This window comes from Malaclemys terrapin, chromosome 12, assembly GCF_027887155.1.
Source record: "Malaclemys terrapin pileata isolate rMalTer1 chromosome 12, rMalTer1.hap1, whole genome shotgun sequence".
Taxonomy (NCBI): Eukaryota; Metazoa; Chordata; order Testudines; family Emydidae; genus Malaclemys; species Malaclemys terrapin.
Genome location: NC_071516.1, coordinates 40236316 through 40245690, shown reverse-complemented (window position 1 = coordinate 40245690; position 9375 = coordinate 40236316). Strand labels below are relative to the sequence as shown.

General features: G+C 49.3%; 1 pseudogene; it reads left to right on the top strand.

Annotated features, from left to right (window-relative positions):
* Positions 1 to 4625: 4625 nt before the first annotated feature.
* LOC128846946 (olfactory receptor 2AP1-like) lies at positions 4626 to 5643 on the top strand (annotated as a pseudogene).
* The last annotated feature ends 3732 nt before the right edge of the window (positions 5644 to 9375 follow it).

Here is a 9375-nt window from a genome sequence, read left to right as displayed (position 1 = left end):
CTCTAGGGCCACTCTAAGATCTCTGGGGTTTCACACGCCAGCTACTCAGCATAGGCATTTCAGACCTCAGCATGCCCTGAGGTTCTATCAGGCTCAGAACCACCAGGATGCTCCTCGTAGGAGGAATGGGAGTGGTAGGAGGAGGCAGCAGCCCTCCTTGGGGCAGAACTCCAGTCAGCCCAGGCCTTTGGCCGTTCCCAGACCCCCCTTTTGAAGGTGCAGTCGAGGATAGCTCACCAGTTCAGACTATGGATCCATCCCCTCTTACCTTCTCATCCCATTTATCCCCTTTCTACCGTGCTTGGTCCCGTATCACCTCAGACTGTTGGGTGCTCTGCATGGTAGAGAGGGGATATTCCATCCAATTCTGTGCCCTCCCGCCCCTACACCCCCCTTCAGGGACCCCTCTCATGAGCAACTTCTAATTCAGGAAGTCCAATCCCTCTTCTCGGTAGGGGCAGTGGAAGATGTTCCTCAGGGGCAAAGAGGCAAGGGGTTCTACTCCCGGTATTTCCTCATACCGAAAGCCAAGGGTGGTCTCAGACCCATCCTGGACCTGTGGCAGCTCAACAAGTTGGTAAAGAAACTCAAGTTCCTCAGGGTCTCACTGACCTCCATTATCCCCTCATTGTATACAGGAGACAAGTATGCCGCCCTCGACTTGAAGGACACACATTTCCACATAGCAATAATTCCTCCTCTCAGATGTTATCTCAGATTTGTGGTGAACAGCAGCCACTATCCATTTACCGTACTCCCTTTTAGCCTGTCAGCAGCACCTTGTGTTTTCACCAAATGCATGGGAAAACCTGAATCCGGCGCTTGCGTAGTAACACTTACTACGTTACTACGCAAGCGCCGGATTCAGGTTTTCCCATACCTCAACAATTAGGTCTCCTTCTCAACGAGGCCAAATCCACTCTGTCCCCAGTGCAGAGGATAGAGTTTATAGGCACAGTACTGGACTCGACCCAGGCCAGGTCATATCTACCAAAAACCAGGTTTCAGTCTCTAGGAGACATCATATGGGGCCTCAGACAGTTCCTGATGACTACAGCAAGGAATTGCCTGAAACTGCTGGGGCACATGGCTGCATGCACCTAAATAGTACAGCATGCCAGACTCAGACTTCACCCACTTCAGTCATGGCTGGCGTCAGTTTATCAACCGGCCCGGGATGCTCTGGACAGCATCGTAACCCTTCCCCACCTTGTACAGGTCTCCCTCCTGTGGTGGCTTGACCCACAGATGGTTTGTGCAGGAGTACTTTTCACGAGCCCCCAGCCATCCCTTTCATTAGTTACAGATGCCTCAGATCTGTGCTGGGGGGTCATTTGGGAGACCTCAGGGCTCAGGGTCTCTGATCTCAGGTGGATCTCGCTCAGCATATCAATGTCAGAGAGCTGAGAGAGGTGTGTCTGGTGTGCCAGGTTTTCAGAGCCCACATATCAGGCAGATGCGTATCAGTCCTCATGGACAACACCACAGCGATGTTTTATATCAACAAACAGGGTGGTGCACACTCCTCTCTCCTGTGCCGGGAAGCCATCATACTGTGGGACTTCTGTGTAGAGCACTCGATACATCTGCAGGCTTCATACCTCCCCGGCATACAGAATGAGCTGGCGGACAGTCTCAGCTGAAGTTTTCATGGCCACGAGTGGTCCCTCCAGCCAGACATGGTGAACTCAATTTTCCATCTCTGGGGTTTTCCCCAGATAGACCTGTTTGCCACACATGGCAACAGGAAGTGGCAACTATTTTGCTCCTTCATGAATCACAGCCCGGGTTCCATCACAGATGCCTTTCTTCTCCTGTGGGGGGATGATCTGCTCTACGTATTCCCACCAATACCGCTGGTCCACAAGGTGCTCCTAAAGGTCCACAGGGACTGGGACTAGGACTTACTGATAGCTCTAGCATGGCCACACCAGCAGTGGCTCACATCGCTCCTGGAAATGTCCGTGGCAACCGTGCTCACCTTACCACTGGTCCTGGACCTGATCACGTAGGATCACAGCCACCTCCAGCACCCAAACGTAGAGTCGCTCCACCTCACAGCTTCTATGCTCCATGGTTAAATGCCATGGAACTGTCCTGTTCTGATCAAGTCAGACAAGTTCTCCTTGGCAGTAGGAAGCCCTCTACAAGGTCAACGTACCTTGCCAAGTGGAGGAGGTTCTCTCTCTAGTCAGAGCAACACCATCAGTTGCCGACGCTCACCCTGGTCCCTTTCAGCTGGACTACCTCCTCCATCTTAAACAACAGCCTCTGTCCTTGTCATCAATAAGGGTCCACTTGGCCGCCATTTCCGCCTTCCATGTGGGTGCAGATGGCTTCTCGGTCTTTGTGAACCCTATGGTTAACCATTTCCTCAAAGACCTTGACAGGCTCATCAGCCTGTCCCATCTTGGGACCTTAAGCCCTCGCCAGACTTATGGGTCCTCCATTTGAGCCATTGGTGACATACTCCCTGCTTTCTCTCTTTTACAAGGTGGCATTCCTAGTGGCGATAACCTCAGCTAGGAGAGTGTCGGAGCTCAGGACACTTACATCTGAGCCCCATTACACAGTATTTCATAAGGACAAGGTTCAGCTCAGACTACACCCGGCTTTTCTCCCTAAAGTTGTCTCCCAGTTTCACATGAGCCAGGACATCTTCCTCCCAGAGTTTTATTCCTGCAACAGGGAGCATAGGCTTCACTCATTGGATGTCCGCAGAGCGCTGGCCTTCTATATAGAGAGAACTAATCCATTATGAAAGTCCATACAGCTATTTGTAGCGGTGGCGGACAGGATGAAGGGTCTCCCCATCTTATCCCAACACATCTCGTTGTGGATCACATCATGCATTCTGGAGTGTTACGGCCTGGTGAAGGTGCCGACTCCACCGATCACCGCTCACTCCACCAGGGCTCAGGCCTCCTCAACTGCATTCCTGGTGCAGGTTCCCATCCAGGAGATCTGCAGAACAGCAACATAGTCCTCGATACACACATTTACGATGCACTATGCAATCACACAACAGGTCAGAGATGATGTGGCCTTTGGACGAGCTGTGCTCTAATCAGTGGATGACTCCGACCCCACCTCCTGAACTTTGGCTTGTGTCACCTGGTTGGAATGGACATGAACAAGCACTCAAAGAAGAAAATCAGTTACACACCTTCTCGTAACTGTTGTTCTTTGAGATGTGTTGTTCATGTCCATTCCAATACCCACCCTTCAACCTCTCTGTCGGAGTAGCCAGCAAGAAGGAACTGAGGGGGGTGAGGGATCGGTGAGACACTATACTGGGCGTCATGAAGGCGTGACTCCAGGTGGTGCCCAGGCTGACCCTACAGATGCTGCTAAGGGAAAATCTTCCGGCTGGCATGCATGTGGCACGCACACACCTGGTTGGAATGGGCACCACATCGCGAAGAACAACAGTTACGAGAAGGTGAGTAACCATTTTTCCCCATAACCACAGAATTCCTAGTAGTATTTTTTCATTAAAAGCATTAAAGAGGGCTCTGTCCATATTCAAATCATATCCTTGAGGTCTGCAGCACACCCCAAGCACTATCCCAGGGATACCTCTAGTAGCTGTCTTCCCCAAAGTGATTTTGATCCAAACAAATTCTATTTTATCAACTCCATCACTTCTAATTCCTTTACAGTCTACCTCATCATTCATATGCAATGCTACTTCACAACCTTAGCCTTTATTTCTGTCTTTCCTGAACAGCACATGCCCTTCAATACCTCTACTCCAATCATGACTTCTATTCCACCATGTTTCTGTTATCCCTATAATATCTGGCTTCACTTCATGAACCAGTAGTTCTAGTTCCTCCATTTTGTTACCCAGGCTCCTTTCACTGGTGTACAGACATTGTAGTTATTGCTGCTTGGCTTTGCCCGATAGGGTACAGTCATTCTACTAAAAAAAGAAGAACAGGAGTACTTGTGGCACCTTAGAGACTAACAAATTTATTAGAGCATAAGCTCTCTATATATATCTCCTCAATATATGTTCCATTCTATATGCATCCGAAGAAGTGGGCTGTAGTCCACGAAAGCTTTTGCTCTAATAAATTTGTTAGTCTCTAAGGTGTCACAAGTACTCCTGTTCTTCTTTTTGCGGATACAGACTAACACGGCTGCTACTCTGAAACCAGTCATTCTACTACCAGTATCACCTGTCTGACTGATATCAGCACAATCCTTCCTCTTAAAGTCCATTCTCCTACCCACTGCTGTTCCTTTCTCCATTTATGTATCCTTTCTCACTTGATTTTCCTCCATCTCAAGGTTAAAATCAGGTGTGGAGATTACATGAGCATCTCCCAACCATCTCCTCTAAGTTCCTGGCTTAAAGCTCTTTTAATCAGTTGTGCCAAACTCCAGCCCATAATGGTCGCTTTTGATCTTAAATCTAAGAATAGATTAATGAAAAAAGTTGGGGTATGAGGCAGAAGAGTGGCAAATTAAATGGGTGACAGAGCGTTGGTTGGGTGGGGAATTTTATTCCAAAAGTTTCAAAGTGAAGAAGTTTCTCTGGTATAAGAGAATATAAAACCAGCTCTCAGTTTGCAGTCGGAACCCTTATGGAATCAAATTATGGAAATCTGCCTAATTTCATGGTACAGGCAAATCTTTCGATGCTCATTACTTTTTCACAGTTACACAATACAGCTCATGGAGAAAGGAGAAGGAAAAAACCAAACAGCCATCATGGAATTCATCCTCCTAGGGTTTGGGGATCTCCCTGAACTGCCGACCCTTCTCTTCCTGGTCTTCCTAGTGATCTACATTGTGACTATGGCTGGCAACCTCCTCATCATTGCTCTAGTTGTGATTGATCAACACCTTCACACTCCCATGTACTTCTTCCTGGGGAACTTGTCCTTTTTGGAGACCTGTTACACCTCCACCATCCTGCCTAGGATGCTGGCCAGTTTCCTGACTGGGGACAGAACCATTTATGTGGGGGGCTGCATGACACAGTTTTTTTTCTTTTGTTTTCTAGCAACTACAGAGTGTTATCTCCTGGCAGCAATGTCTTATGATCGGTATTTAGCCATATGCAAACCACTGCACTATGGAACCCGTATGAACAGCAGGCTGTGCCTCCAGCTAGCAGCTGGGTGTTGGATAAGTGGATTTCTACCGTGTACAATAATGATGTTTTTTATGTCACAATTAATTTTCTGTGGCCCCAATGAAATGGACCACTTTTTTTGTGATTTCACTCCAATGCTAAAGCTCTCCTGCAGCGACACCAGCCTCATCACATTGGTTCTTTATATATTTTCCTTCCTAGATGCAGTTTCCCCATTTCTATTAACCTTGACATCCTATGTTTGTATCATCAGCACCATCCTGAAAATCCCTTCCACCACCGGGAGGCAAAAGGCCTTTTCCACTTGCTCCTCCCACCTCATCATTGTAGCACTTTTCTATGGGACCATCATGATTGTCTACATGCTACCAAAATCCAACACACTGAGAGCCCTGAACAAAGTGTTCTCAGTCATCTACACTGTTTTGACTCCTCTGGCTAATCCGCTCATCTACAGCCTGAGAAACAGAGAGGTCAAGGAGGCCCTGAGAAATGCTGTCAGGAAATGTATGACCCTCATAAAGAATTCAGATTAGTTGAATGAAACAAGGATCAATCAATCTGGTTTCAGTTGTGAAAGAAGGAGGGTCTAAGTGGGCCCTGATACAGAAATACAGCATACAAGAGATAAGTGTGTGTGCACAAGATTTTTACTTTTCATCAAAACAACTGAAACCTGACAAAATGAAAAAAGTTTTGATTTTTGGCAACTGACATCTGAAGATCTGCAGATGGAAAGTGTCAAAAAAAAGAGTCATGCACTGTTGTTGTGGCTGTGTTGGTCCCAGGATATTACAAAAACAAGGGGGGTAAGGTAACATATTTTATTCTTTCTGCTGGTGAGAGACACAAGCTTATACAGAATAATTCTTCTTCAGATCTGGGAAATTTACTCAGCGTGTCACAGCTAAATACAAGTTGGAACAGCTTGTTTAGCATAAGTAGTTAGCACATATTTCAAGGGACTGATATGAAGTGATCACTTTGCCTTTTATCATTTTTCAGAGTCAGTTCATTTGAGAGCATAGTGATTGTCTGGTTTTGTCCACATAGCTGTTGTCTGGGCATTTGATTCACTGCATGAGGTACACCATACATTGTGATAGGCACATGTAGGACCCATGGGTCTTGAAAGGTGTGTTGAGGGGAGTGTTGCTCATTGTGACAGTGGAGATATGTCTGCAGGTTTTGCATCTGCTGTTCTGGCAGGGTCTGATGCTGCTTTGAGTTGGTGTGTCCTGATCTGTGGGAAATTTGCTTCTGATGATGATCTTAGAAAGGCTGGGGGGTCATTTGAAAACCAGAAGTGAGGGTTCAGGAAAGATTTCTTTCAGGATGTAATCCTGTAATAGTCCCTTGCTCTCCTGTCGGGAGGGAGGCCACTCAGTCAGGTCCCGTCTGGCCAGGAACAGAGTCCACAGGACAGTCAAGGGCCCACAATAGGGCTGGCTGACCAATAGTCACAGTCAGGCTTTTGCCTGGGTTTGGGCAGCTCAAGCTGCCAGCCCGTAAACAGAGTCTATAATTGAGCTGGGGCCTGGGCTTGAGGAGGCTCAGGCAGACAGCAACAAACAGTCTCAGGGCTGGCTTTAGCCTGGGCGGAGCTCAGGCAGCCAGCAAACAAACAGTCTACAGGTGACTGGTAAGGCAGGCTCGTTCTGCAGAGCAGGAGCTTCTCAGGGAAGTGTAGGGAGTTGGCCACCCGGGATCCAGCCACAGCTGGCTGCACTGGGGCTGCTCCGGGCTACTTCCTGCCTCCCGGGGGGTTGATACCTGTGGCCTCCAGGCCTCTTCTGGCTCCTTGGGGTACACTGCGGCAGGCATTCCAGGCCAGTCCTCATTGGTGTCTAGGGCTCAGGATCAGCCAGGCATAGGTTCCCTTCTAGGACGCTGTGAAACAGGCGGAGCCTCCTTCTCCTCCACAGGTTCTGCCCCAACTGTGCTGCAGGGCCTGCCTTTTATACTTCCAGCCATGCCTCAGTACTTCCGGTGAGGGGGCGGGGCAATCTAGGCTCCTTCCTCCAAGGGGAGTGTAATGGTCCTGCACTCTCCCATGGGGACGCAGGCCCCTCGCCTCACTACAGGGACTGGTCAGACCGCTCTGGCTGCCCTGCTGGCTGGAGCTCTCCCTCCCTGGGCTGCTGCTGCTGAATGAGGAGGCATGACATACACTGCCTCCTGGTGCCCGCCTCATCCCATGTTGAAACATATGTGCGGGCGTTGGGAAGGGTGGTGGGGCCCATGGCCATTGTGGCGGCCTCCAAAATGTATGGAAAAGTCATATTCTTCCTGGCATCGGAAGTCTCCGCTCAGGAGGTGGTGGAAAAGGACCTGGTGGGGGGGGGCATGTTAGTTCCCCCTAGAACGCATGGAAGACCTGGGCGTACAGGTGATGTTGACCTCCATCCCGCCCTTCCTTCCCAACGGTGCCCTGCTACCTGCCCTCTCCACCCTGGGGAAGCCCATTTCAGTCATCAGCCCTCTCCCGCTGGGCTGTAAGGACCCCACCCTCTGTCACTTCCTGTCCTTCCACTGGCAGGTTCAGATCCAACTACTTCTGGTGGCGCATGACGAGGTGGCTTTTGAGGGGTCCTTCCTGGTGCCCTACCAGGGGGCCCACTACCGGGTCCACTATACGACGGGGAAGTCCCGGTGCTTCCTCTGCCATCGCCCCTCCTCCTCCTGCCATAGCTCTCGCTTGTGCTGCGGGGCCAGCCCCCCCATCATCCCCAGATGAGTGGGTAGGCCTCGCCTCCATCAGTTGCAGTTCAGCGGGGCCCGTGGAGGAGAGGGCAGTGAGACACTTGCCGGCCAAGGGAGAGGGCCCACCCCAGGGGGAGGTTTCCCTTCCCCCCTCTGTCCTGCCCTTCCCACCCCGAAAGATGCTGCAGGAGGCTGATGTCGCTAAATCTTCTGTCGCACCCCCACATGGAGCCCAGCAGGAGGCACTGACTATGGAAGCCATGGAAGTGGATGGAGGTGATCCTGCCCTTCTTATCGAGTCCGTCCCTGAGGAGGCCTCTGTAGGAGTTCCCCCGGCCCCTGTGCCACCTGCCGCTGCCGATGCCGGGACAATCGAAGCTGTGCAATAGAATTGAAAGAACATACACTTAAGAGCTGTCATAACTATAAAGGGAAGGGTAACAGCCCTCCTGGGTACAGTACTATAAAATACCTCCTGGCCAGAGACTCCAAAATCCTTTTACCTGGAAAGGGTTAAGAAGGTCAGGTAACCTGGCTGACACCTGACCCAAAGGACCAATAAGGGGACAAGATACTTTCAAATCTTGGGGGGGGGGAAGGCTTTTGTTTATGCTCTTGGTTTTGGGGGTTGTTCGCTCTTGGGACTGAGAGGGACCAGACATCAATCCACGTTCTCCAAATCTTTCTGAACAAGTCTCTCATATTTCAAACTTGTAAGTAAACAGCCAGGCAAGGCGTGTTAGTTTTATCTTTGTTTTCTCAACTTGTAAATGTTCCTTTTTGCTAGAGTGTTTATCTCTGTTTGCTGTAACTTTGAACCTAAGGCTAGAGGGGATTCCTCTGGACTCTTTAAGTTTGATTACCCTGTAAAGTTATTTTCCATCTGGATTTTACAGAGATGATTTTTACCTTTTTCTTTAATTAAAAGCCTTCTTTTTAAGAACCTGATTGATTATCCTTGTTTTTAGATCCAAGGGGTTTGGATCTTGATCCACCAGGAGTTGTTGGGAGGAAGGAGGGGGGGATGGTTAATTTCTCCTTGTTTTAAGATCCAAGGGGTTTAGATCTGTATTCACCAGGGAATTGGTGAAGAGTCTCTCAAGGCTACCCAGGGAAGGGAATTAGCATATTGGGAGTGGTGGCAGCCAACCAGATCTATCCTGGTAGTTAAGCTTAGAAGTTTTCATGCAGGCCCCCTCGTCTGTACCCTAAAGTTCACAGTGGGGAAGCAGCCTTGACACCCTGCTTGGAAGGTCGTATAGAAACACAGCCAGGAAGTGTGTGCTCACCTGTGACTATGGGACGGCTCGAGCATCAAGCGATGAGCTCTTATTTCTCAGGGTTTGGTGGCCAGGTCTTGGTTCCCACAACTGAAGTTCTTGGGTCTCATCATTCAGTAGAAACCGGATTTTCTCAGTAAGGAGACCTGCAATTACCTGAATGGATGAGCAGCTGCAGTGATCTGTCTTAGAACATGCTCTGCCCCTCTGCTGACACTGTCCAGTGTTCTCCTCATACTAATATAACCGTATATCTGCTACCATCCACTAAGCATTTCAGAAAAT